Source organism: Hypanus sabinus, chromosome 32 (assembly GCF_030144855.1).
Source record: "Hypanus sabinus isolate sHypSab1 chromosome 32, sHypSab1.hap1, whole genome shotgun sequence".
Taxonomy (NCBI): domain Eukaryota; kingdom Metazoa; phylum Chordata; class Chondrichthyes; order Myliobatiformes; family Dasyatidae; genus Hypanus; species Hypanus sabinus.
The window spans coordinates 4,848,342-4,875,834 of record NC_082737.1 but is presented as its reverse complement, the minus strand read 5'-3'; the positions used below and the strand labels follow the sequence as shown (position 1 = coordinate 4,875,834).

Sequence of the window (27,493 nt, the reverse complement as noted above, 5' to 3'; positions counted from 1 at the left end):
GAGGCTAGCCTCACCGTGGCACAAGAGGAAGCAATGGACTGAAAATGTCGGATCGTGAATGGGAATCAGAATTAAAATGTTTGGACGCCGGGAAGCTCCGCTTTTCACGCTGCAGTGATGGTGCTCGACGAAATGAGATCTACTTTATCCCGGGTCTCACCAATGTATAGAAGGCCGCACCAGGAACTCCACACTCAACAGACCACCACAGCAGATTCTCAGGTGAACTGTTCCCTTACCTGGAAGGAACTGTGTGGAGCCAGGACTAATGGTGAAGGAGGAGATGAATGTGCGGGTGAAGCACTTCGGGTGCTTGCAGGGATGAGCGCTGTGAGGGAGGTAGGTGCGGAGGGCTGAATGAAACAGGAGAACATGGAGGGAGCGATCCCTGCAGAAAGCGGAGAGATGGGGACGAGTGGTAGTGATATCTTTTCTGGAGGCATTGCTTTACAAGTGGGATCAGCCCATCTGTGCTCACCATGTCTTCCACCACCTCAACAACGATGGAGTTCCTCTTGCTATTACCTACGACCCAATGACGTTCCGCACCCACAAATCAGAATTTGCAACTTCAGTCTCTTCCAAAGAGATCGTAGAAACAAACTTACCTTTACCTCCCGATCACCGCCACACAACTACTCCCCGCTTTCCACAGGGATCACTTCCTCCGTTATTCCATTTCCCTTCCGTCCCTTACTATTCATCTCCCTCCCGGCGCTTATCCCTGCAAGAGGCCACAGCGCTACACCTGCCCATCCACCTCAGCACCTGTCTCTGTCCCCAAACAACCCTCTCAGGTGAGGCAACAATTTACGTACAAACCCACTTCGGTAGTCTGTGTGTCCAATGTTCCCGAGGCAGCCTTCGCTACATTGGCGAGACCCATCGTTAATTGGGGACCATTTCGTCGAGCAGCTCAGCTCCATGCGCCAAAAACAGATCTTCCCCCAGGCAAAAATTATTAACTCTGATTTCTATTCCTGTCTCGCAGCATCCTCTTCTTCCATAATGAGACCACCCCCACGGTGGAGGAGCATCAATCTACAGTCTATGTTGTATGGGTAGCCTCCATCTTTATGGCATGAGTAGCGATGCTCCTTCCAGTAGAGAGAATGATCACCCTTCCCCTTTTATTCTATTCCCCAATCTGGCCTTTTACATCTTCTCACCTGCCTCTCACCTCCTCGTCCTCTCCAGCTTCCCTTTCTCCAGTCCAATCAGATTCCTTCCTCTACATCCCTTTACTTTTCCCGTCCACCAGGCTATCCTTCTCCTCCGTTAACTTTTTATTCTGGCGTTGCACCACTTCGTTTCCGGTCCTGGGGAAGGTTCTCGGTCCGACACTTCGGCAGTTTATTCATTCCCATAGATGTCACCTGACCTGCGAAGTTCCTCTCGCGGTTTGTTTGTGTTACTTATAGTACTTTTGTTGAGAGTTATCTTGACGGAGGGTGCAAGTCAAATTTGTTATTTCAATGTTTTTGAGCCATTGATGCCTCACTGCATTTCAATAATGAAGTTGAATTAAAAGCCGGGTGAATGTTCACGTTATTAATGACTCTGAGAACCTGTACTCGGATAAAGTGCTTTGACGGCCAGGAGCTTTCCAGCCTTGCAGCTACAAACATGTGGAACTAGTTCCTCCCAGAAACATGAAGCTGCCATTGTTCTCACGATCTGATTCTGAGGTGGTCAGTAGTCTAATGATACATTAGTAGATTTGTAGGTCTACAGTGTGTAATTTACTTGTCAGTTTCATAGCTGCCGATTTGTGACTATCCCACTGACGGGCTGTATATTATGAGCAAGTTTATTAGGTTGTGGTGCGTTATAACTTTGAGACTTTCAATGTGTTTGAACATTGCTCGATCTTAAATGTATTCTATACTTATTCTGTTTGTCTGGTGCAACCCTTGTACGTTTCTGGCGCTAACATTTGGGATGATGTAAGAGAATGTTTGTGGTACTAGTTTACTCCATGTCATGCATTCGAGACGTTACCGAGTGTTTCAGCCTCCTTGACGAAAAGTTGCACTGGACAATGAATGAGGTTGGTAGGGATCATCAGGGAAGAGTGAGGAACATGAAGATCTGAAAAAGGGATAATTTGGAGCGGCACAGTTAATCAATGGACAACAACTGTACCTCCTTCTTGACAGCAGAAGAGATGTTCGCTGGCCATATGGTCCCTCAAGTGTCGAATAGTTTACAAAATGAGTGTCAGGGGAGAATTCAGCACCTCCTTCAGCTGCTCCCTGAACATTCTGACTGACGAGGTAAAGAGCTCAGATGTTGCAGCATGTAGCACAGTCCGCTGGAACATGAAGGTATCTTCAAACAATGGGGGTCGTCCGCTGCGTTAACCATCCTCTTCCAGACACGATGAAATCTCCTGCGACGACTACACAGACAGGCATACTTTATTGATCCCGAGGGAAATTGAGTTTTATTACAGTCGCACCAACCAAGAATAGTGTACAGATGTAGCAATATAAAACCATTAATAATAATAATATTATTAATAATAATAATATTCCAAGTGGAAATTAGTCCAGGACCAGCCTATTGGCTCAGGGTGTCTGACACTCCAAGGGAGGAGTTGTAAAGTTTGATGGCCAAGGGCAGGTATGACTTCCTCTGACGCTCAGTGTTGCAAATCGGTGTAATGAGTCTCTGGCTGAATGTACTCCTGTGCCCAACCAGTACATTATCGAGTGAATGGGAGACATTGTCCAAGATGGCATGCAACTTGGATAGCATCCTCTTTTCCGACACCACCGTCAGAGAGTCCAGTTCCACCCCCACATCACTGGCCTTACGAATGAGTTTGTTGATTCTGTTGGTGTCTGCTACCCTCAGCACACAAAAGCAAACATGATAGCACTGGCCACCACAGACTCGTAGAACATCCTCAGCATCATCCGGCAGATGTTAAAGGACCTCAGTCTCCTCAGGAAATAGAGACGGCTCTGACCCTTCTTGTAGACAGCCTCAGTGTTCTTTGACCAGTCCAGTTTATTGTCAATTCGTATCCCCAGGTACTTGTAATCTTCCACCATGTCCACACTGACCCCTTGGATGGAAACAGGGGTCACTGATGCCTTAGCCCTCCTCAGGTCCACCACCAGCTCCTTAGTCTTTTTCACATTAAGTTGCAGATGATTCTGGTCGCCCCATGTGACAAAGTTTCCCACCGTAGCCCTGTACTCAGCCTGATCTCCCTTGCTGATGCATCCAACTATGGCAGAGTCATCAGAAAACTTCTGAAGATGGCAACACTCTGTGTGGTAGTTGAAGTCCTCGGTGTAGATGGTGAAGAGAAAAGGAGACAGGATAGACCCCTGTGGAGCCCCAGTGCTGCTGACCACTCTGTCTGACACACAGTGTTGCAAGCGCACGTACTGTGGTCTGCCAGTCAGGTAATCAATAATCCATGACACAGGGAAGCATCCACCTGCATCACTGTCAGCTTCTCTCCCAGCAGAGCAGGGCGGATGGTGTTGAACGCACTGGAGAAGTCAAAAAACATGACCCTCACAGTGCTCGCCGGCTTGTCCAGGTGGGCGTAGACACGGTTCAGCAGGTAGACAATGGCATCTTCAACTCCTAGTCGAGGCTGGTAGTACCAGTAAAACCCAAGATTTTGTGAGGTTCTGCATCTCGGGGTTGCTGAAACTCTGATTCCTACTTGGAGCCCGGAGTCTGCCGCGGGCTCTGCTCAATTGTTCGTAATGGTGAAAGCATTGAGCAGGATAACAACAAGGAACGGGATCACAATTGAAACGACAGAACGAAGAACACCCAATACTGTCCAAAATAGTGACACAAGCAATTCTAATCTCTGCATGCAAAGGCATGTTATAGGAAGAATACACGTCTTGGACCATGAAGAACCAGAAAACGTTCGTTAAGCAAGTCAGTGAAAGCGCAAATGTCGGAACCACACACCCGCCGTTCTCCCAGTGCAATATTTAGCGTTTAGATCTTCGAAGAAAATGGCCACAAATCAATCAAAGGTGAAAGCGACAGTGAGCAAAACAGAGTCATCTGTGGCGGCTTGCAATAAGAAGGCGTAGATTCTATGAACGCGGGCGTAAAGCAGGGAGGAAAGCTTACCCGGAAAAGCTTTCGGAATTTTCATCAATATAATGCCGAAGCAAACGTCCGCTCGGTCTGACACTGACATGGCCGGCAGATAAGAGATTGCGCTCTCTACCCGCGACAGTGTGACAATCGTCACCACGTTCACTGTGAAAAGCTGAGGTACAGAAATTATACATCAAACTGAGAGCATGTATGTTTAATCGCCCCGATATATCAGCCTCCGTTTTCGTCTTTCACAGCGTTTTCTCCTTGTATAGAAAACCTATAACCACCCTCCCGCCGTAATTTCCCACTCGTATTTGTCATTTCCATCCTAGAAAAAAAAGACACAAGCGGTTGAGTCTAACTATGCCTCTTACGATCATGTATAACTCTATCAAGTCACCTCTCATCCTTCAAAGAGGAAATCCCAGGCTCGCTCCAGAGCTTTCCAATCCAGAACGAACCGATTATTGCTTCGCAGCAGAAACGTATCGACCTCGATCAACAGCTCTATTTTTCCACCATTGTATCATTGAATAATCAATCTGAAGAGTTATACAGAGATATGTAAAGTATTCGCCCCCTTGGAAGTTTCAATGTTTTATTGTTGTACAGCGCCGGATCAAAATGGATTTAATTTGGATTTTTTAACGCTGATGAACAGAAAAAGTCTCGTCATGTCAAAGTGCAAATGGATCTCTACAACGTGATCTAAATTAAGAAGAAATATAAAACAGAAAATAATTGTTTGTGTAAGTATTCGCTCCCGTTAAAATGGCACACCATATCATCACTGCTGCAGCCAATTAGTTTCAGAACTCAAATAATTAGATTACTGGCGATCACCTCTGTGCAGTCAACGTGTTTCAATCGATTGTATTAAAAATACACCTGTCCTGATAAAACTACACCATGACGCCAAAAGAACACTCCAAGCACCTCCGCGAAAAGTTTATTGAACAGCACAAGTCTTGAGGTGGATATCATAAAATTTCCAAGTCACTGAGTATCCCTTAGAGTAGAGTTAAGTTCGCATCTCGTTTATCCTTCATGTATCTGAAGAAACTCTTGGTATCCCCCTTCAAATTGCGGGCTAGCTTACCTTCGTATTCCATCATTTCGAAGTCATCATATCTTAATTACTTCGTTAGTTGCCTTCTGCTTTAAACGAGATTACCAGTGCTTTATCACTTTTCTTCTATAAGATATGTCTTCTCTCTGGGTTTTACGTTGGCTTTGACTTCTCATGATAGCCATATTCCCTTTAGAAATCTTCTTCCTTTTTTGATGTACATATCATTCGCGTTCCCAAATGCTTCCAGAAAGCCCAGCCGTTGCTGCTGTGCAGTCATTCCTGCCAATGTTATTTTCCAAGCAATTTTGGCCAGCTCCTCTCTCAAGACTCTGTAATTCACTTTACTTCACTGATATATCTGACTTCAGTTTCCATTTATTAAATTCCAATTTGAATTTTATCACCTTATCAGGAGGACCCTAGGGAGAGATAGAGGAGAAAACCAGAGGAGAGGAACATGGCGGAGAGACGAACAGACGTGGGAGAGAGCAAAGGGAAAGAAATAAACGAATAGACAGGGAGTAACAGTGAGAGAGAACCGGGGAGAAAATAAGACGGGATTGGGCAGAGAGGCAGGGTGAAAGAGAAATGGTTGATACACTGATGTGGTGGCGAGAAACAGGGATAAACAGATAGTGGTGGGGGGAGTAGACTAGGGAGATAGACTTAGGGGACAAAGAAACTGGGGAATAGAGACTGGGAGAGAGATTGGGGTATGGAGAGAGAAACTCCGGGGACCGAGGGAGACTGCTGTGCGGGTGATAAGAGTAGGGCTGGGAGAAGCGACAATGGGGCAGAGTGAGAGATTGGAGAATGTGAGCATGACTGCGTCAGGAGAAAGAGTGTGTCGGAGAGAGATACTGTGGTGAAAGATGGGGTAGTCAAGATCCCGGAAGAGGGAGAGTAGGTGAGCGATGTTGAAGTGAAAGACTTTTAGTGAGGGTCCCAGTAGAGAGACGCGGAGAGAGAAAGACAGGAGTAGGGAAGAGAGAGAGAGAAAGAGAGAGACGTAGAGTAGGACTGGGGGTAGAGAGCGCTAGGGGATTTAGTGACACTGGAGGGAGAGGGAGACCCGGGGAGGGAGACAGGGTCAGAGAGACTGAGGGAGAGGCCAGACGATGAGAGTGATAGAGCTTGAAACGTACTGAGTTGAGAGAGGGACTGAAGTATAAGGGACAAATTGTGGAAAGATAGACTGGACTGGGGACAATGACATTGGACGAAAGAGACAGAACCGGGACGGCCGAGAAGGCGAGGGAAAGGGGGAGGGCCAGAGAAGGCGAGAGAAAGATTGGGATAGAGGCATGTCATGGAGCTATACTGGGGGAGAATGAGACCAGGGAGAGAGCGAGAGACGGGCGAGGGAGTGGTGGGGAAGGGAGTCTGGTGGAGGGAGAGAGAGAGAGATTGGGTAAAAGCGAGAGGAAGGTTTAGGAATGGAAAGACAGAGTAGAGGAAGAATCTGGGAGAGAGAGACTGGAGCTGAAAGTGGAGAAGAGAGACGGGAGGTACGAGAGAACAATGGGGAGTATGTGATCAGGAGAGAAGGACCGGGAGTGGAGAGGGAGGACGAGGTGATGAGAGATTTCGGATGGGTAGCGAGGTCGGACTTTGGGAAGCGCTAAGAGAGCGCTGGGAAGAGATCAGTGGGTGGAGAAAAGACACTGGAACGGTATAGAGACAGGGAGAGAGAGATAAATGGGAAAGAGAGACAATGAAGAGATACAGGGCACAGTGTACAGCGGGATGGGGGAGAAAGATCCTGGGGGAAGAGCGAAATGGGGGGTGTATGAAGAGACTGGGATGAGAAAGAGACCGGAGTTCAGCAGAGAGAAGGAGGATAAACAGTGGGGGGCGGGAAAAGTCTGCGATGAGTGTGTGTGGGGAAGTGTGAGCCAAAAGCCAGAAAAAAAAGTACCGTGAGGGGCTAACATAGAAACATAGAAAAACTATATCGCAGTACAGGCCCTTCGGCCCACAAAATTTGCCGAATAGGTCCCTACCTTAGAAATTACTAGGTATACACATAGCCCACATTTTTTTAAGTTCCATGTACCTATCCAAAAGTCTGTTAAAAAGAACCTGTTGTATCCGACTCCACCATTATTGCCAACAGCCCACGCACTCACCACTCTCTGCCTACAAAACGTATCCCTGACATCTCTGCACCTACTGCCAGCACCCTAAACGGGTGTCCTCTTATGGCAACGATTTTAGTCCTGGGAAAAAGCCTCTGACTATCCACACAATCAATGCCTCTCATCATCTTGTACACCTCTATCAGGTCACCTCTCATCCTCCTTCGCTCCAAGGAGAAAAAGCCAAGTTCACTCAACCTATTCTTATAAGGCTTGCTCCCCAATCCTGGCAACATCCTAGTAAATCTCCTCTGCACCCTTTCTATGGCTTCCACATCCTTCCTGTAGTGAGGCGTCCAGAACTGAGCACGGTACTCCAAGTTAGGTGTGATCAGGGTCCTATGTAGCTGCAACATTACCTCTCGGCTACTAAATTCAAGTTTACGATTAATGAAGGCCAGAATACCGTATGCCTTCTTAACCACAGAGTCAACGTGTAAGAGTCCCAGAGCAGATCCCTGAGGCACACCACTGGTCTCCAGCCTCTATGACCCGTCTACAACCACTTTTTGCCTTCTGTGGGCAAGCCAGTTCTGGATCACAAATCAATGTCCCCTTGGATCCAATGCCTCCTTACTTTCTCAATAAGCCTTTCAATGAGGTACCTTATCAAATGCCTTGCTGCATCTACTGCTCTTCCTCCGTCAATGTGTTTAGTCACTTACTGAAAAAAAAATCAATCAGGCTGGTAAGGTACGAACTGCCCTTTACAAAGCCATGCTGACTGTTCCTAATCATATTATACCTCTCGAAATGTTTATAAATCCTGCCTCTCAGGTTCTTCCGCATCAACTTACCGACCACTGATGTAAGACTCACTGCTCTATAATTTCCTGGGCTATCTCTACTCCTCTTCTTGAATAAAGGAAGAACATCTGCGACACTCCAATCCTCCAGAACCTCTCCCATCCCCATTGATGATGCAAAGATTATCGCTAGAGGCTCAGCCATCACCTCGCTCGCCTCCCACTGCCTCTTTCCTAATGTCTACATGCTCAAGCTTTTCGGTCTTCTGCAAGTCATCACTACAATCACTGATATCCTTTTCCATAGTGAATACAGAAGTAAAGCATTCATTAAGTGCCTCTGCTATTTCCTTTGATCCCATACACACTTTCCCACTGTCACACTTGATAGGTCCCATTGTTTCACGTCTTACCCTCTTGCTCTTCACATACTTGTAAAATGCCTTTGGGTTGTCCTTAATCCTGCCAACCAAAGCCTTTTTATGGTCCCTTCCTGCTGCCCTAATTTCTTTTTGTTAGCCTTATAATCTTCTAGATCTAACATCAGCTAGCACTCTGAAGCTTTCGTAAGCTTTTCTTCTTGTCTGGATTTATTCCAGCCTTGGCTCCTGTACTCTATCATAGCTTTCCTGTCTCATTGGAACTCCACACAAGCATCCCCTGAATATTTGCCACATTTAATCCGTACTTTTCCCTGAGAACATCTGTTCCCAATTTAAGCTTCCAATATCCTTCCTATATAGTCTCATAATTTCCTTTACCCCAATGGAACACGTTTCTAACTTGTCTGCTCTGATCTCTGTCCAATTTTATTGAAAAGGAGATAGACCTGACAGACCTGACACCCGACTAGGTTCATTTCTCAATACCAAATCAAGTACAGTCTCTCCTCTTGTAGTCCTCTTGTAGGATTATCTACATATTGTGTCAAGAAACCATCCTGAACCTACATAACAAACTCTACCTCATCTATATCTCTTGCTCCAGGGAGATTCCAGTCTATTTTTGGGAAATTAAAATCTCCTATCACGACAACTCAATTATTGTTACACCTTTCCAGGATCTGTTTCCCTATCTGCCCTTCGATATCCCTGTTACTAATGGGCGGCCTATAAAAACACGCTATAAAGTTATCGACCACTTCCTGTCCCTAACCTCCACCCACAGAGAATCCGTAGACAATCCCTCCACGGCGTCCAACTTTTCGGCAGCCGAGACAGTATATCTGATTAACAGTGGCTCGCCCTCAACCTCTTTTGTCTCCCTCCCTGTCCTTTTTGAAACATCAGAGAGCCGGCACTTGAAGTAACCATTCCTGTCCCTGAGCCACCAATTCTCTGTAATGGCCACCACATCATAGCTTCAAGTACTAATCCACGCTCTATCCTCATCCGCTTTGTTCACAATACTCCCTGCGTTAAAATGGACACATCTCAAACCGTCCGTCTGAGCGCGTCCCTTCTCTATCACCTCCCTATCCTCCCTCACACACTGTCTCCAAGCTTTCTCTATTTGTGACCCGAACGCCTCTTCCCCAGTCTCTTCATTTCGGTTCCCACCCCAGAACAATTCTCGTTTAAACTCTCCCCATTATCTTTAGCAACAACCCCCCCCCCCCCCCCACGCCAGGATATTTGTCCCCTTGGGATTCAAGTGCAACGCGTCCATTTTGTAGAGGTCAACGAGGGAACCGTTCGGAGATGGAGATTGAGATGAAAAAAAGAAGAAAAAAACACGCTATTTTTCAGCCCTATCATGTTTCCCTCACGGTGAAGCTCACTAGTCTGCAATGAGATTACATTTTGTTCAGAAGGGGACCGGACGCGTGGACAGAAAGAAACAGAGAACAGAGGAAACAGATTATCACGGGACCTCAGGATGTGAACGGAGGTAAAGAGGCAGACATTAAAGGACAAAACGGATTAGTCCGGAGATAGAAAAGGAGAACACACACACCCACCCTCCCTCCGCTATGTTGCAGTCTGATAACGTTTCCTTCACCGGCGTGGAAGGAGGAGTAAGCGAGGGATGTTGTGAGGAAAAACACCCTGAGCATCACTAAAAAGGATGAATTAGAAACAACGAAGAGAATGGAGAAAAGAGAGAATTCTTCCAAAATTGACCAACCCAGAGAAAAACACTGTTAGATGCAATGGAGTTTATTTAAATAAATCGGGCGGGACCAGACTATAGATCCTGAATCGGGGTGAATTACAGCTGAGGTGAACGTTACCTATTACGTATTTGAAGAAGGACGCATGTCACCTGTACGGGGTAAGCAGCGAGTGAAATACATAATCACAAAAATGCATGCACATTTCAGAGCGCTCAGTTGTTACCCGTGGTTCTACATATCGGCAAGCGACTATGAAGGAACCATGGCGTTTGACTTAAACCCGGAAGAAAGCAACGAGTCGCTCTATGATTTAAGGAATTTTGTTTACAGTTTCAGTAGGTATTTCACCGCGTTCTTCAGCTCCTCTCTAAACTTACTCTGAGTCACGGCGTAAATACATGTGTTGGTGCAGGAGCTGATGATCTGCAGCATCGTCGCCGTGGATTCTGCGATTAAAATCGGATCATTGTCCCAGATATGAACGATGTTTGCAATTCGTAAGTAAATGTGAAAAACCAGCCGAGTTAACCACAGAAATATAAAACTACCGGTTATACTAAATAGCAAAACGACGGATTTCATTCGGTCCTTGTCATTCTTTCCGTTGCTGTGGCCCCGGAACCCCATCCGGCCCTTATTGGTGGAAAGGATCCGTCTAACTATGAGCATTGAACAATAAAATCAGAACAAACGGGAGAGAAGGCATTAAAATACGATGAATCATTACAAATGCGACCCATGATGAGGACGTATACAAGTTCTCTTTGGTCACACACCCATAGAAAACGCCGTTGAATATTATCCAAAGTTCCAATGTAAAGCAGAAAGGGATACTTTCTAAACAGCCCAGAACACTCACTGTCCCCATAACCGCAGCTGCCGTTCTTTCGGTGCAATATTTTGTTTTCAGCTTTTCACAACAAATGGCCACAAATCTGTCACAGGTGAACGCGACCGTCAGACAGACAGCGAACCCGGTGCTTGCTAAAAACAGGCAACGAATGACGCTACAAACAGGGGTCATAAAGAGGAAGGAAGACCTGAAATATATGTAAACAATCCACTTCAGCAGAGGTTCAGAGATAACAACCAGGAGATCGGCCGCTGCCATTCCCAGCAGGTAGCGAGTGATGCATTTGGAGAGACCGCACTTTCCTCGGGACAGGATAACAATCGCCACCAGGTTCACTGCAAGAGGGAGGGAAAGAAGCAGAGAAATTATATAACCATATAACAATCACAGCACGGAAACAGGCCATCTCGGCCCTCCTAGACCGCGCCGAACTCTTAATCTCACCTAGTCCCACCTACCCGAACTCAGCCCATAACCCTCCACTCCTTTCCTGTCCATATACCTATCCAATTTTACCTTAAATGACACAACTGAACTGGCCTCTACTACTTCTACAGGAAGCTCATTCCACACAGCTATTACTCTCTCAGTAAAGAAATACCCCGTCGTGTTTCCCTTAAAATTTTGCCCCCTAACTCTCAAATCATGTCCTCTCTTTTGAATCTCCCCTACTCTCAATGGAAACAGCCTATTCACGTCAACTCTATCTATCCCTCTCAAAATTTTAAATACCTCGATCAAATTCCCCGTCAACCTTCTACGCTCCAATGAATAGAGACCGAACTTGTTCAACCTTTCTCTGTAACTTAAGTGCTGAAACCCAGGTACCATCCTAGTAAATCGTCTCTGCACTCTCTCTAATTTATTGATATCTTTCCTATAATTCGGTGACCAGAACTCTACACAATATTCCGAATTTGGCCTGACTAATGCCTTGTACAATTTTAACATTACATCCCAACTTCTGTACTCAATGCTCTGATTTATAAAGGCCAGCTTTTCAAAAGCCTTCTTCACCACCCTATCTACATGAGACTCCACCTTCAGGGAACTATGCACTGTTATTCCTAGATCTCTCTGTTCCACTGCATTCCTCAATGCCCTACCATTTACCCTGTATGTTCTATTTAGATTATTCCTGCAAAATGTAGAACCTCACACTTCTCAGCATTAAACTCCATCTGCCAACGTTCAGCCCATTCTTCTAACCGGCATAAATCTCCCTGCAAGCATTGAAAACCCACCTCATTATACACAACAACTCCTACCTTAGTATCACCGGCATACTTACTAATCCAATTTACCACCCCATCATCCAGATCATTTATGTATATTACAAACAACATTGGGCCCAAAACAGATCCCTGAGGCACCTCGCTAGTCACCGGCCTCCATCCCGATAAACAATTATCCACCACTAATCTCTGGCATCTCCCATCGAGCCACTGTTGAATCCATTTTATTACTCCAGCATTAATACTTAACGACTGAACCTTCTTAACTAAAGGCCTTGCTGAAGTCCATATCTTACCCACTGCCTTACCCTCGTCAACATTCTTCGTAACGTCTTCAAAAAATTCAATGTTTGTCAAACATGACCTTCCATGCACAAATCAATGCTGGCTACTCCTAATCAGATCCTGTCTATCCAGATAATTATTAATACTATCTCTAAGAATACTTTCCATTAATTTACCCATCACTGAAGTCAAACTGACAGGTCTATAATTGCTAGGCTTACTTCTAGAACCCTTTTTAAACAATGGAACTACACGAGCAAAACGCCAATCCTCCGGCACAATTCCCGTTTCTAATGACATCTGAAAGATCTCCGTCAGAGCTCCTGCTATCTCTACACAAACTTCCCTCAAGGTCCTGGGGAATATCCTGTCGGGACCCGGAGATTTATCCACTTTAAAATTTCTTAAAAGCGCCAGTACTTCCACCTCTTTAATTGTCACAGGTTCCATAACTTCCTTACTTGTTTCCCACACCTTACACAATTCAATAACCTTCTCCTTAGTGAATACCGAAGAGAAGAAATCGTTCAAAATCTCTCCCATCTCCCTCGGCCCCACACATAGCTGACCAACCTGACTCTCTAAGGGACCAATTTTATCCTTCACTATCCTCTTGCTTTTAATATAACTGTAGAAACCTTTCGGATTTACTTTCACCTTATTTGCCAAACCAACTTCGTGTCTTCTTTTAGCTTTTCTAATCTCTTTCTTAAGATTCCTTTTACATTCTTTATAGAATGTAAAATTCCTTTACTCCATGTTGCCTATATCTATTGTAGACATCCCTCTTTTTCTGAACCAAGTTTCTAATATCCCTTGAAAACAATGGTGCTTTAACCTTTCCTTTCAACCTAACAGGAACATAAAGATTCTGTACCCTCATAATTTCACCCTTAAATGACCTCTATTTCGCTATTACATCCTTCCCATAAAACTTGACCCAATCCACTCTTTCTAAATCCCTTCGGATCTCCTCAAAGTTAGCCTTTCTCCAATCAAAAATCTCAACTCTAGGTCCAGTCCTGTCCTTCTCCATAATTATATTGAAGCTAATGCTATTGTGATCACTGGACCCGAAGTGCTCCCCAACACATACATCTGTCAGCTGACCTATCGTATTCCCTAACAGGAGATCCAACACTGCCCCATCTCTAGTCGGTACTTCTATGTATTGTTGCAAAAAACTATCCTGCACACATTTCACAAACTCTAAACCATCCAGCCCTTTTACAGAATGAGCTTCCCAATCTACGTGTGGAAAATTAAAATCTCCCAAAATCACCACCTTGTGTTTACTACAAATATCTGCTACCTCCTTACACATTTGCTCTTCCAACTCACGCTCCCCATTAGGTGGCCTATAATACACTCCTATCAGTGTTACTACACCTTTCCCATTCCTCAATTCCACCCAAATAGTCTCCCTAGAGGAGCTCTCTAATCTATCCTTCCATAGCACCGCCATAAGATTTTCTCGGACAAGCAATGCAACACCTCCTCCTCTGGCCCCTCGTGCTCTATCACACCTGAAGCAACTAAATCCAGGAACATTTAGTTGCCAATCACACCCTCCCTGCAACCATGTTTCAGTAATAGTTACAACATCATAATTCCAGGTATCAATCCACGCTATAAGCTCAGCCACCTTTCTTACAATGCTCCAGGCATTAAAATAGATACATTTAAGATACTCTCCACCTCCTCCTCTCTTTTCATCCCTAACAATGCATTCAAATTTATTATCCTTTTCTTTCTTCTCCCCTACATCTTCGGGCTGAGCGCATCCCTTCTCCATCACCTGCCTTTCCTCCCTCACACACTGTCTACTTACTCGCTCTACTGGTGAACTAACCTCCTCTCCCATAGTTTCCTCAAATTGATTCCCGCCCCACCATCTTACTAGTTTAAAGTCTGCCCTGTAGCCCTAGCAAACCTCCCCGCTAGGATATTAGTCCCCCCAGGATTCAAGTGTAACCCGTCCTTCTTGAACAGGTCACGCCTGCCCCATAAGAGGTCCCAATGATCCAGAAACTTGAATCCCTGCCCCCTGCTCCAATCCCACAGCCACGCATTCATCCTCCACCTAATTCCATTCCTACTCTTACTGTCGCGTGGCACAGGCAGTAATCCCGAGATTACTACCTTTGCGGTCCTTCTTCTTAACTGCCTTCCTAACTCCCTATACTCTCGTTTCAGGACCTCTTCCCTTTTCCTACCGATGTCATTGGTACCAACATATACCACGACCTCTGGCTCCTCACCCTCCCACTTCAGGATATCTTGGACGCGATCGGAAACGTCCCGAACCCTGGCACCAGGGAGGCTACCTCCTCACTTTCCCTGACCAGGCGAAGGTCATCGAGCTGCAGCTCCAGTTCCCTAACTCGGTCCCTCAGGAGCTGCGGTTCGGCGCAACTGGCGCAGATGTGGACGTCCGGGAGGCTCGGAGACTCCAGGATCTCCCACATCCGACACCGAGAACAACAAGCTGCCCTCACACTCATACTTCCCGAATAACTGAAAGTAACAAAGAGAACTAAAAGGTAAGCCTACTGTGCCCTCTTCCGCCTAAGCCCTACACTCTGCTCCCGGCTCACTCCGCTGCCCGCTGCTTAAGGCTGCGTTCTTTTAATATATTCCCTCCTTCCCAGGCCTCCTTCACGCGCCCTCGCAATCCCGCCCCTCAGAACTCCGATCTGAGAAGCAATTTGAAAAAGGCCGCCGCCGCACTTCCTCTCAATGCCTCGCTGTCTTCTTCCAAAAGAGAACTACCTCACTCTTTCTCTCCTTTTTATATCTTCCCTCCTTCCCAGGCCTCCTTCACGCGCCTGCGCAGTCCCGCCTCTCAGAACTCCGATCTGAGAAGCAATTTGAAAATGGCCGCCGCCCCACTTCCTCTCAATGCCTCGCTGTCTTCTTCCAAAAGAGAACTACCTCACTCTTTCTCTCCTTTTTATATCTTCCCTCCTTCCCAGGCCTCCTTCACGCGCCTGCGCAGTCCCGCCTCTCAGAACTCCGATCTGAGAAGCAATTTGAAAATGGCCGGGGCCGCACTTCCTCTCAATGCCTCGTTGTCTTCTTCCAAAATGACTGACGTCAGGGCAATAGAGCAAAATTATAATAATATTAAACTTGATTGTGTGTTTTCTTTCCTGCTTCAAATGGTGGAAACCGTACCAAGGACATTTGAAGACACTGACAGTATGAAATATCAGTGTGACAAAGAAATTTCCGTGAGTTTTTAAATGGATTAAGTTGACAGCTGTGTTAATGCTCCTTAGTCCGCAGTAAGGAATGGACAATAAATATCGCTAGCTCTGAGCAGCACAGAAATGAAATGAAATTCATATCTGCAGTTCCCTCTGATCACATTTCTAAAATAAATGACCTATTTGCATTGTTCAATCACTCAGTCACGCAATTCAGTCCATTTATACGACAAAACAGAAGTCGGCTGGCTCCCACAGATGCAGTGTTGCCCGGTCTCGTGCTATGTAATTCACAATTATTCCATGACATTGAGGCACCGGAGAGGATTTCAGTCAAAGGCAGCATCTCGGCTCCAATATGGAACGCTACTTGCTAAGCAGGCAATGGGATTAATATTGTCAGCGCCTTTCTTCCATGACTGAAATGCGGGGACTGGGCAGGTGACTGTGGAAACAAATAGCGAGGGAAACAAGTAGAGAGAGAAACACTTCAGATCATCGGAATTAACTCTCGGTTTCTGCCGTTCGCAGGTGTGTCAGCGGCTTACCGCGAATTCCAGCGGCTGAAATAACAGGGTCGTAAATGTCATCAATCCGCCAGATCACTGGATATCCCATTTGAGTGACGCAGTGAACGCTATTGCTCTGAATTCCACAGCCTGGCAAGACACTCTGGGCTGACGTACTGCAACAGGCTCTGATTTATGCAGGGGATCAATCTCCAGTGACAAGGTCCCACTTCTGACCATCGTTATTGAACAAAATTAAGTGTCACAGATGCCAATGCTGTGGGGATGTAACAAGAACACGTCAATATCAGGGGCATTAGCTCATTCAGATCCCTCTGTGTAATTCGACCAAAATGTGTAACGAGACCAGTAAATGAGCCACTTCATTGACCACATTCCACAGCTGTATTGGCAGCGGTTCCGACTGTTCCAATTTTCCAAACAGAAACTTTTTCTGTAGTTCCCTTTCCACAATTGTTCTGGAATCGATGTTTCCAGCACTTCCGGCAATTTTCATTGTCACGCCTACTGTTTCATCTACAAAGAAATCCGGTTTCCCCTCAGTGTGGTCTGGATCCAGGGATACATGGAAACTCCTCTCAGTCTCCGCCTGCAGACTTTAATTTAAAATCATTCACTTTTCATAATTCAGCAGTCCACTTTGGCCGCTCTTAAACCAAACTCATCCTACCCTGTCCGACTCTGCATCACCTTATGCAAAACATACTCGTTGTGTACACAGGTACTCTGTCCAGTTCTCCTTCAGCCCTGGACGACATCGATGTTAACGTCATTTTGATCAGCTTCCCAGTATAATGTTTATTTTCGACACCTTCGATAATTCCAGAACTGTCCCCGGTTCCCTCCATTTCTTAAACTATCTTCACATCTGTAGTATCTGTGTGTATCTATGTTTATGCGTATATATATATGCCTGTTTGTATGCGCGTATGCCAGTGTGTGTGGTTTTGTTGATAGGTCTGTCTGTGTGTTTTTACTGTGTGTGCGCATGTGTAAGTATGTTTGTGTGTAAATCTTATACCTCTCATAATGTATATGCATGAAATATGTTATTCGTCCTGTGGGATTTGAAACGGTAAAGTGACGGACAAAGCTGCTGTTGAATCCACCTGGGGAACAGTTAGATGCTGAAATATCGTGGCGTTCAATTAGCTGTAGGAATATAATGGGCTGATAACGCTGCCTTTCACTTCCCTGTGGGTTACGAGGTTGGTGTAACGTTTCTCCATGGTGTAAATACCGGCATGATTTAACAAAATACCGTCTGCTATGTATAGATTCCATTCCGCTTTGATCTCATGGTTTAACATAAAAATGTCCCTGTCTTTGACACACTCTCGCTCTCATAGTGTGTGAGTCTATGCATTTCATTCCGGATATACCAGTCTCTTCTACAGTGTGAGAGGGTGCGTTTCATTCTGTATCTGACAGTCTCTGCTACAGTGTGAGAGTGTGGGTTTCATTCTGTATCTGACAGTCTCTGCTACAGTGTAAGAGTGTGGGTTTCATTCTGTATCTGTTAGTCTCTGCTACAGTATGAGAGAGTGGGTTTCATTCTGTGTTTGTCAGTCTGTTACAGTGTGAGACTGTGGGTTTCGTTCTGTTTCTAACAGTTTCTGTTACAGTGTGAGAGTATGGGTTTCATTCTGTATCTGTCAGTCTCTCCTACAGTGTGAGATTATGGGTTTTATTCTGTGTCTGTCACTCTCTGATACAATGTGAGAGTCTGGGTTTCATTCTGTATCTGTCAATCTTCTACAGTGTGAGATAGAGGGTTTCATTCTGTATCTATCAGTCTCTTCAACAGTGTGAGAGGGTACGTTTCATTCTGTATCTGACAGTCTCTGCTACAGTATGAGAGAGTGGGTTTCATTCTATATCTCTTATTGTCTGCTGCAGTGTTAGTGTGTTGTGTCATTCTACACCTGTCAGTCTCTGCTTGAGCGTTAAGTGTGTCTTCTCAGTCCTGTACCTGTGAGCCTCTGATTTAGCGGGTTCTGGTGAATTTTTTTCTCCTACCTTCTCACTTCCTCAAATCTAGTATCTACTCTTAAAATAGTTGCTGTCTTCCCGATGCTATTTTTGTAACAAGAGTCTCCTACAGTTGGTTTATGTTAAAATCATGATACAGAGAGATCACTGATGAATAATGGAGGTTGTATTGTACAGTACAGTCCGGAGAATAGATTTTTCGGGCAAGCAGTCGATTCGGCCCGGCATCATTCCGCATGCTATTCGTTCGTCAACCACATACAGCTAACCGAACAGCAACTGATCAGTAATTTTCTTGTGCTGACAACGCAACTACTTTAACGTTGATTGAAAATAAATACTTCAAGTGAATGCTTTAATTTAAATATATCAGTAAGTAAATTCATGAATTGATAGACGTAAAACCCACAGAGGCAGGATGTTTCATGTTCCAGCAGCATATATGTGAATAGACTTCCCTCAACATTTCTAAATTGCTGCCTTCACCGTTTATCTCTGCTCTCTTAAGATTGCCGATTTTTTAATCCGTTCTTCAATGTGCACAACAGTGTGAGTTTATTCGAGTGATGTCCCGTTCTTAAACAATGTAATAATAATTTTGATTTTCATGTGTGAGCTTCAGACCGGTCTGTATAACGCCATCCATATTTTAGTGATAAAATAGTGACAGCCTTGTTCAGTGTGGTACTGAGAGAGTTTGTGAGTATGAATGTGAGGGAAGCTCAGGTTTCACATTTGGAATAATCCAATGTTCCACGTTGCAGCATGCGGCTGACTGATGAACTACTGAGAAACTGGCGTCACTGCTCAGGCAATAAAACCATCACACCCCGCCCCATTATGTGCCAATGGATATAAAACTTACTCGCTGTTTACATAGATACTTGTCCATGTTACACGAACGAGGCGCTGGACGAACCCAAGTGCCGAACACGGGCGCGGAGGCAGAGTCGGGAGGCCTTCTTGACTTAGTGAGCGTGGAATCGGTATCCAGAAGCGATGAAACATGAAACGAGGTTACTCACACCGGTCGACCAACAAACTGGCATCTCTTTGTTGTTATTACAGGGTTTTTGTCCTCCATTTGCTGATAGAAAGCAGGTGTGTGTAGTTTGTGGAACCTGGAAATGATTGGAAACTACGCGAGGTGATTGAGGCCCAATTCCTGAGGAAAATAGCCAGGTGGGCGATTGCCAGAAGGGACCATAACATTACCCCTCCCTCAACGGGAGCCTCCCGGCGTGTCTGGATGGTCCCGAAGAAAATCCTAGATGAGGAAAGGGTCTAGAATGAAGCAGCGGGGTATCCAGGAACGCTCTTCTAGACCATACCCTTCCTAATCTCACAGGTATTGGAGACCCCTGCCCCTACGGCGCTCATCCAGTAGTCTTCGGACGCTGTATGCCGGATGGTTATCGATGGTACGGGCAGGTGGGGGAGTCTCAGCCGGGGGACACAAGGGGCTAACAGAGACTGGCTTTAACTGGGAAGCATGAAAAGTCAGGTGGATGCGCATAGATCATGGCAGTTTTAGGCAGATCGTTGCGGGATTGATAACATTTTCGACGGATAATGGTCCGAGGAGGCGAGGGGTGAGTTTCCTATGCTCGTTCTTCAGCAAGAAGCCACACCATCTGCCCCGGTTGGTATTCAGGCAGCGGAGTCTGCTGTCGGTCGGCCGTCTTCTTATTACGTTTTGCTGATCTGAATAGGGTCGTGCATGTCTCCTCCCACACCTTGAGGCACTGATCGATAAGATCCTGAACCGATGGCACCGCAATATCCTCTTCCTGCGCGGAGAATAGTGTGGGTTTTTACCCCAGGGAACACTCGAATGGAAACCTTCCAATGGCTGAGCTCACCAGAGTGTTGTGGGCGTACTCAGCCTACGGGAACTTGTCGCTCCGGGTCGAAGGTTTGTTTGCTGTTGAAATTCAAGATTCAAAAACTTTATTGTCATTTCAAACATACACCAGCTCTGCAGGGCAAAGATGAGACAGCGTTTCCCAGGGGCAAGTGCAATCATAACATAACAAACGCAACAATAAATAGTAAAACACAACAGTCACGTGCCGGTTAAAATCAAGTTATAAGTGTCCAGTGCAAGCTTAAAATGTCCAAAGTCAGGTAGAGCAGCTATTTAGCGGTCTGAATGCCTGTGGGAGGAAGCTGTTTAGTAGCCTTGTGTTTTTTGTTTTGATGCTCCTATAACGTTTGCCTGATGGCAGAAGAACAGTTTATGGAGAGGGGGTGAGGAGTCTTTAATGATATACCATGTCTTCTGGAGGCATCGACTCTGAACGAGGTCTTGGACAGAAGGTAGGGAGACCCCAGTAACCTTCTCTGCTCCCCTAACCACCCTCTGCAGGCATTTTTTGTCGGCAGCACTGCAGCTGGAGTACCAGGTTGTGATGCAAAAGCTCAGCACACTATCAACCACGCTCTGCAGAATGTAGTTAAGATGTTAGTGGGGAGTGATGATTGTTCAAGTTTCCTCAGAAAGTGCAATCTCTGCTGGGCCCGTTTCACAATCCCAGTGGTGTTCCTGGACCAGGTGAGATTTTCTGAGATCTGCACTCCAAGGAACTTGATGTTTTCCACTCTCTCCACTGTGGAGCCGCTGATGCTGAGGGGTGTATGCTCAGGCTGAGACCGTCTGAAATCGACGATCATCTCCTTGGTTTTGGTAACGTTAAGCATCAAGATGTTGTCACTGCACCAGCTCTCTAGGTGTCTGACCTCCTCCCTGTACATTGTTTCATCATTTTTGCTGATGAGCCCCACCACTGTGTTATCATTAGCAAATTTAACAATCAGGTTCCCCTTGAATCTGGCTGCAAAGTCATGTGTTAGCAGTGGGCTGAGCACACAGCCTTGTGGGGATCCAGTGCTCAGTGTGATGGAGTCAGAGATGTTCTTGTCAACACGGACTGACTGTGGTCTCTCTGTTAAGAAATCCAGAATCTAGCGACACATGGCAGTGTTAAGGCCAAGCAGCGACACTTTCTCCACTAGTCTCTGCGGGATGATGGTATTGAACGCTGAACTGAAATCAATGTACAGGATTCTGGCATAAGTGTCTTTATCGTCCAAGTGAGAGAGAACTGTATGCAGTGTGGCGGATATTGCGTCCTCCGTAGAGCGGTTGGGCGATAAGCAAACTGCAGAGCGATGAGGGGAGGCTTGCTATGATATGAGGCTTGACCAGCCATTCAAAACATTTCATCACTATAGGAGTCAGGGCGACGGGACGGTAATCATTCAAACAGGCTACAACTGATTTCTTTGCTACAGGGATGATTGTGGAGGTTTTGAAGAATCTGGGGCCAGTGGCCTGACTAAGGGAGAGGTTAAAAATGTTTGTCAGGACATCTGCTAATACATCAGCACATTCCTTGAGCACACGTGCAGGAATGTTGTCGGGATCTCCCGCTTTTCTCGGTTTGACCCTGGCAAGGGTCCTCCTTGTGTGCTCTGAATCAATGATTGGAGCCGGCTGGTCAGATGGTAAGAAGGAACTGGCTCTCCCCCTTGCTGTAGTGTTTGATGCTTTGAAGGGTGCAAAGAACTTGTTGAGCTTGTCCGGAAGAGAGGCTTGCAGTCAGTCAGAGCTTGAATTCCCTGCTTCATCCCTCTGTTGTCACCTGTGTCACAGAAGTGTCGAGGTATTTTGCCCACCTAGGCTCTTTTCGCTTTTCTGATCCCCAATGAAAGCGCAGTCCTGGCTGAGCGAAGCGCTCTCTTGTCCCCCGATCAGGGACCCAAATGCAGGTAAGAGTGAGTCTCCGGGTGCAGCTTTTCAACACCGACGGTGGGACAATTGCTCTAAGATCTGGACACTGTGGTCCACAATCTCGGGACAGTCCTCTTCTCTTCCCTCTCTCTCAGCCCCACGATCCGTACACGGGCCCCGGGGAGCTTCTGGCTGGTGAAGGAATGGGAGCCGATGGATCATTCAGGCAGAGCTGAGCTCCAGCTATCTAAATGCAATGATTATGAACTCGGAGAAAGGGAACAAAATCTTTTACATCACGAGCTGAGAAAATCACCTTTGTTCTAACTCCAATCACAAACAAGAGAAAATCTGCAGATGCTGGAAATCCAAGCAAATCACTCAAAATTCTAGAGGAATTCAGCATTAGTAGACTTTTCCGTAGATGATGCCTGGCCTGCAGAGTTCTTCCAGCATTTTGAATGTGTTGCTTGTTCAACCTCCTCCTGTTCTGAGCTTTTCTACCGGTGAGAACATGTTTCAACCCATTCTCTCTGGGTACATAATGATATCAGACACCTTTGCCATGAGCAACAAATAGCTTTCACATCACAAATGTGCCAGACTCCAAGAGAGACTATTGTCCTTCACTTCATATTCATTGGCATTGCCATCACTGAGTTCACCACAGTCAGTCACTTGGGGCAGAGCTCAGTGGAAATATTGGTGTAGACTACTGAAAGTGGTGTTACCTGTGTGGATTGTGGTGATGCAAAAGTTGCTGGAGAATTTACAAGTGGGAAGAAGTGGAGTTATATTTGGAAATCTGACTTTTTCCGCATCATTTAGCAAGAACATCACACATTGGCGGTGTGCAAATGCTCTGGTGAGAAAATCTTTCTTTACTCGCTCTAGGCCTGCTACATAGGTTGTGTGAGAGTGTAGATGAACTCGATCTAACCCAGAGGAGATCAAGGTTCTTATTGACAGTGGTTTGCTCACTGTTGAAATGAATACCTCTCTATATAAAATTCAGTTCACACACGTTGTTGACACTGAGTAACATTGCACAGCGCGAGATTTTTGCACTGGCTTGTCATTACAAATTACAGTGGACATTGGTGGGAACGCGGGGAGACCGCCAGTGTCCCTGTTACCCTCACATACCTGACTCCGCATAACCCTGTATGTTAGGGATTTGGAGCTGGAAATGGATGAATTCTGAATCATTCGGGAGTCAGAGGGGAAGATGGATAAGACATGAAGGGAGGTGAGGTACACCCAAGGTGCAGGAAAGAGGAAACTGGGTGAGAGTCAGGAAGGGGAATGAGGTTAATTAGCCACCGCAGAGTACTCTTGTGGCTATCCCACACAGCAAGAGGTAGACCACGTTATACTCTGTTGGGGGGGGGGGGAAATTACCAAGCAGATAGGGGTTTTGTTAGTTCGGGAATTAAAACCAGCAGAGGTCTAATTTCCTAGTGGTAAGGTTTGCTCGTGCTAGTGTGCTGAGGAGGTTGTGTGGTTAAACTGAAGTTGCAGGAGGGATTGGTGTCAAAATACCAGAACAGATAGTGGAGAGGGTGAATTGAATTGACTTATATCATTCATATACAAACGTTTGCACATGAGGAGTGGAAATCCTTACATTACTTCTCCATCGAAATGTGCAATGTGCAACTTATAATAATTTATAATAAATGATTTGTACATAGGACAGTCAATATAAGATAGAAATACAATTGTATCAGCAAGAATTAATCAGTCTGTTAGCCTGGTGGAAGAAGCTGTCCCAGAGTCTGTTGATCCTGGCTTTTATGCTGTGCTACCGTTTCCCGGATGGTAGCAGCTGGGAAAGTTTGTAGTTGTGGTGAATTGGGTCCCCAATATCCTTCGGGCCTTTTAACGCACCTGTCTTTCTAAATGTCTTGAATAGCGGGAAGTTCACATCTACAGATGTGCTGGGCTGTCCGCACCACTCTCTGCAGAGTCCTGCGATTGAGGGAAATACAGTTCCCATACCAGGCAGTGATGCAGCCAGTCAGGATGTTCTCAGTTGTGTTCCTATAGAAAGTTCTTAGGCTTTGGGGCCCCATCCCAAACTTTTTCAACCATCTGAGGTGAAAAAGGTTCTACTCTGTTCTTTTCACCACGAGAGATCCTGGATGATGAGTATGCCAAGGAATTTAAAGCTGTTTATCCTCTCAACTCCAGATCCATTGATGTCAATAGAGGTGAGCCTGTCTCTATTCCTTCTGTAATCCACAACCAGCTCCTTTGTTTCTGTGACATTGAGAAAATGTTTTTTTTTCTTGACACCAATCAGATGTTGTTCAGACCTCAGAAGATAGTGTCAGCAATCAAGTGGTTGAGCATAGTGCAATGAATGTGCTGAGCTGTGTATATCACAATGCAAGAAGCATCGTAGGAAAGTCAGATGAGCTCACTGCATTGAATTATGATATTGTTACCATTACTGGGAGTTGGTTGCACCCATCAGTCTGAGTGATTGAGAGGAACAAATTTAGAGAGAGATCACAGACTATGCCAAGAAACAAAGATTGATATATTTCTCCCATTTCCCGCACATCTGCCCTCACCACATCCACCCACCACCCCATTCGGGATAGGGTTCCCCTTGTCCTCACCTACCACCCCACCAGCCTCCAGGTCCAACGTATAATTCTCCGTAACTTCCGCCAACACCAAAGGGATCCCACTACCAAGCACATCTTACCCTCCCCCCCCCTATCGCTCCCTATGCGACTCCCTTATCCACTCGTCCCCGCCCCCCCCCCATCCCTTCCCACCGATCTCCCTCCTGGCACTTATCCTTGTAAGCAGAACAAGTGTGACACCTGCCTTTACACTTCCTCCCTCACCAACATTCAGGGCCCCAGACAGTCCTTCCAGGTGAGGCGACACTTCACGACTATGATCACAAAGAAGATGTCATCGTTCTGGTATGCTTTCAAATCTCTTAATATCTTTCCTTTCAGTTAATCCTGACGAAGGGTCTCGGCCTGAAGCGTCGACAGTGCTTCTCCTTATAGATGCTGCCTGGCCTGCTGTGTTCCACCAGCATTTTGTGTGTGTTGTTTGAATTTCCAGCATCTGCAGATTTCCTCGTATTTGTTCAATAAGGTTGATCCTTTATAAAATCGCCGAATGACACCAACTTTACTCAATTCTTCGGGTTCCGGTACTTTAGTGAGGCCTTCACTCCAGAATATTAGATTATAGAGGTAAAACAAAGTTACAACAAACAAAAACTGGCAGCGATTGGTGACGCTGCCAGCAAAAACCTTTGCTCCTAAAAATGGAAATTAAAACTACACTTCAAAACGAAACTACGTCAACAAAACCAACTAACAAACTGACTGCATGTCAACAGGGGTTTCCCCTTATATACCTCTTGGAAAAAGCCATCACTTGACCTCATACCAGCGTGAAAGCTACATCACGTGACCTCACACTGGTGAGGAAATTACATCATGCTCACAAGATGCATCATGATCATGAGACCGTCACCAGAAGCCCAGGATGCAACTCTTTAAAAATGTAGGAAGATAACAGAAAGGGATACCAGATAGTGGTTGGGACGATGTTGGATTCAAGTGTTAAGGATGTTGCAACAAAGGAGGCCAAAGTCAGCATTTTTCTCTGCTGTCTCTTTCAGTATCCGGTGCAGATATCATTAGGCCCAAGGGACGTTACCATCTCAGAAATCTGCTAAAATCTTTCCTGACGAACTTGCTGTATTTCCTTGAGGGGAGTACATGTAGGATAGATGAAGGGGATGCAGTAGATGTTGCATATTCGGACCTTTGACAAGGTGCCACACATGAGGTTGCTTACCAAATTAACAGACTATGGTATTGCAAGTAATACGAGGGGCAATGGGTGAATGGTTGGAGGCAAAGAGTGGGAATGAAAGGATCCATTTCTGTTTGGCTGCAATGTCTAGTGTTGTTCCCCACGTGTCGAAGTAGAGAACACTTTTTATGCACTATGTCAATGATTTATGTAATTGAATAGATGGTCTTGTTGCCAAGTGTGCAGATGGTACGAATGCCGGGTTCGGTGCACGTACTATTGAGGAATGAGGTAATTTGCAGTGAACCTGATGAGACTTGGAAAGAAAGTGGCAAGTGAACATACAATGTTGGAAAATGCATGCTTAAGCACTTTGGTAATGTATTTTAAAAGTGCAGACTATTTTCTAACCGTGCAGAAAATCCACCAAACATTGGTGCAAAGGCAACTGGGAGTCATCGTGCAGAACACCTAAAGGGTTAACATGCAGATAGAATTGGAGATAAGGAAGATATAACGTTAGCAATGTGACGAGATCCTAAGGTTTACTCATTATGGACTGTGTCTTCAAAGAGAGAGAGAGAGAGAGAGAGAGAGCGAGTGTCTATACTAGTTCAGAGAGAAAGAGAGAAAGAGAGAGAGAGAGCAGCGGGAACCTTGTGAGTCGCTATGGTAACGGAAGGGCGGAGCTATGTAATGGTCAGCAGCCGTTCAGCGTTTCGGGGATATATACAAGGTCAGCAGGCTTTTCAGACAGACACACGAGACATACAGAAGAAATAGACAAAGGATGAGCTTTAAGTGCCTACGGCAGGGTGCGTTTTGATCGCAGTGTGGAAAAGGGATGGCCGGTGGAAGGTTATCGGTATGTTTACCCCTTGCCAAGGTTGATAGCTTTACCGCGTGCAGACGGTACCATTTTGTGGAGGCACAGTCGGTGACTACGGAGGACAACGGAAAGATCGACGGCATCTGCATTCTTGGGAAACAAATCACCTCTCTTTCTCTCGTAATACTGTATCACTTATCACCTAAGCTTGAAGAAGTTTGGGTTTTATATTTACACACTCACAAATGTATAAACTCTGCTAACCCGTTCGATTTATCTGGTTTTATATTACTTTATTTCGTAGATACTAATAAATAGTGTTCTGTTTGGTGCAAAACCAGACTCCAGGTGTTTTCCATTTCAGCTGGTGATTTTAACCCGTTACTGTAGATGTAACAACATTCATTTCAAAGGGTCTAGAATATTGGAACTGTGGTGCAATGCTGAGGATTTACAAGACAGTTGTGAAGTCTCAGCGTGAGAATTGTGAATGTTTTCTTATCCCCACAAACAAAAGATGTGCAGAGATTGAACAGGGTCCAGGGGAAGTTCACAGGGATGATTTCAGGAGTGAAAGGTTTAAATGAATACTTTCTGAGGACTCTGGGTCTGTACTCGCCGGAATTTAAGAAGGATGAGTTGTGATCTCATTTAAACCTTCCGAATGTTGAAAAGTCTTGGCAGAGTGGATGTGGAAAGGATTTTCCCAAGGTTGGAGTGTCTAAGACAAAAGGGTATAGCCTCAAAATAGAGAGGCAGCATTCGAACAGAGATGCGGAAAACTTTCTTTCACCACAGGCTGGTGAATTTGGGGAATTACCACATTCAGCTGTGGAGGCCGTGTCGTTGTGTTTATTCAAGGCAGATATTT

The 27,493-nt window shown here is 45.5% G+C and overlaps 1 protein-coding gene and 1 long non-coding RNA gene across 3 annotated transcripts in view; one reads left to right on the top strand and one right to left on the bottom strand.

Moving 5' to 3' along the window:
- LOC132384415 (gastrula zinc finger protein XlCGF57.1-like) overlaps positions 1–18,966 on the top strand; it is a 67,999-nt gene extending 49,033 nt beyond the window's left edge. Inside the window, exons 1-3 of one of the 2 annotated variants that reach the window (XR_009508883.1) lie at positions 2,939–4,838; positions 14,731–15,077; positions 16,275–18,966. The gene's annotated coding sequence lies outside the window, so the exon portion shown is untranslated. Of the gene's footprint in view, positions 1–2,938; positions 4,839–14,730; positions 15,078–16,274 lie in introns of those variants that run through there. The other variant, XR_009508882.1, reaches the window with a different exon arrangement.
- LOC132384416 (uncharacterized) overlaps positions 5,071–27,493 on the bottom strand; it is a 78,511-nt gene continuing 56,088 nt past the window's right edge. Inside the window, exon 3 of the long non-coding RNA XR_009508884.1 lies at positions 5,071–11,349. This is a non-coding gene — a long non-coding RNA (uncharacterized LOC132384416). The remainder of the gene's footprint in view (positions 11,350–27,493) is intronic.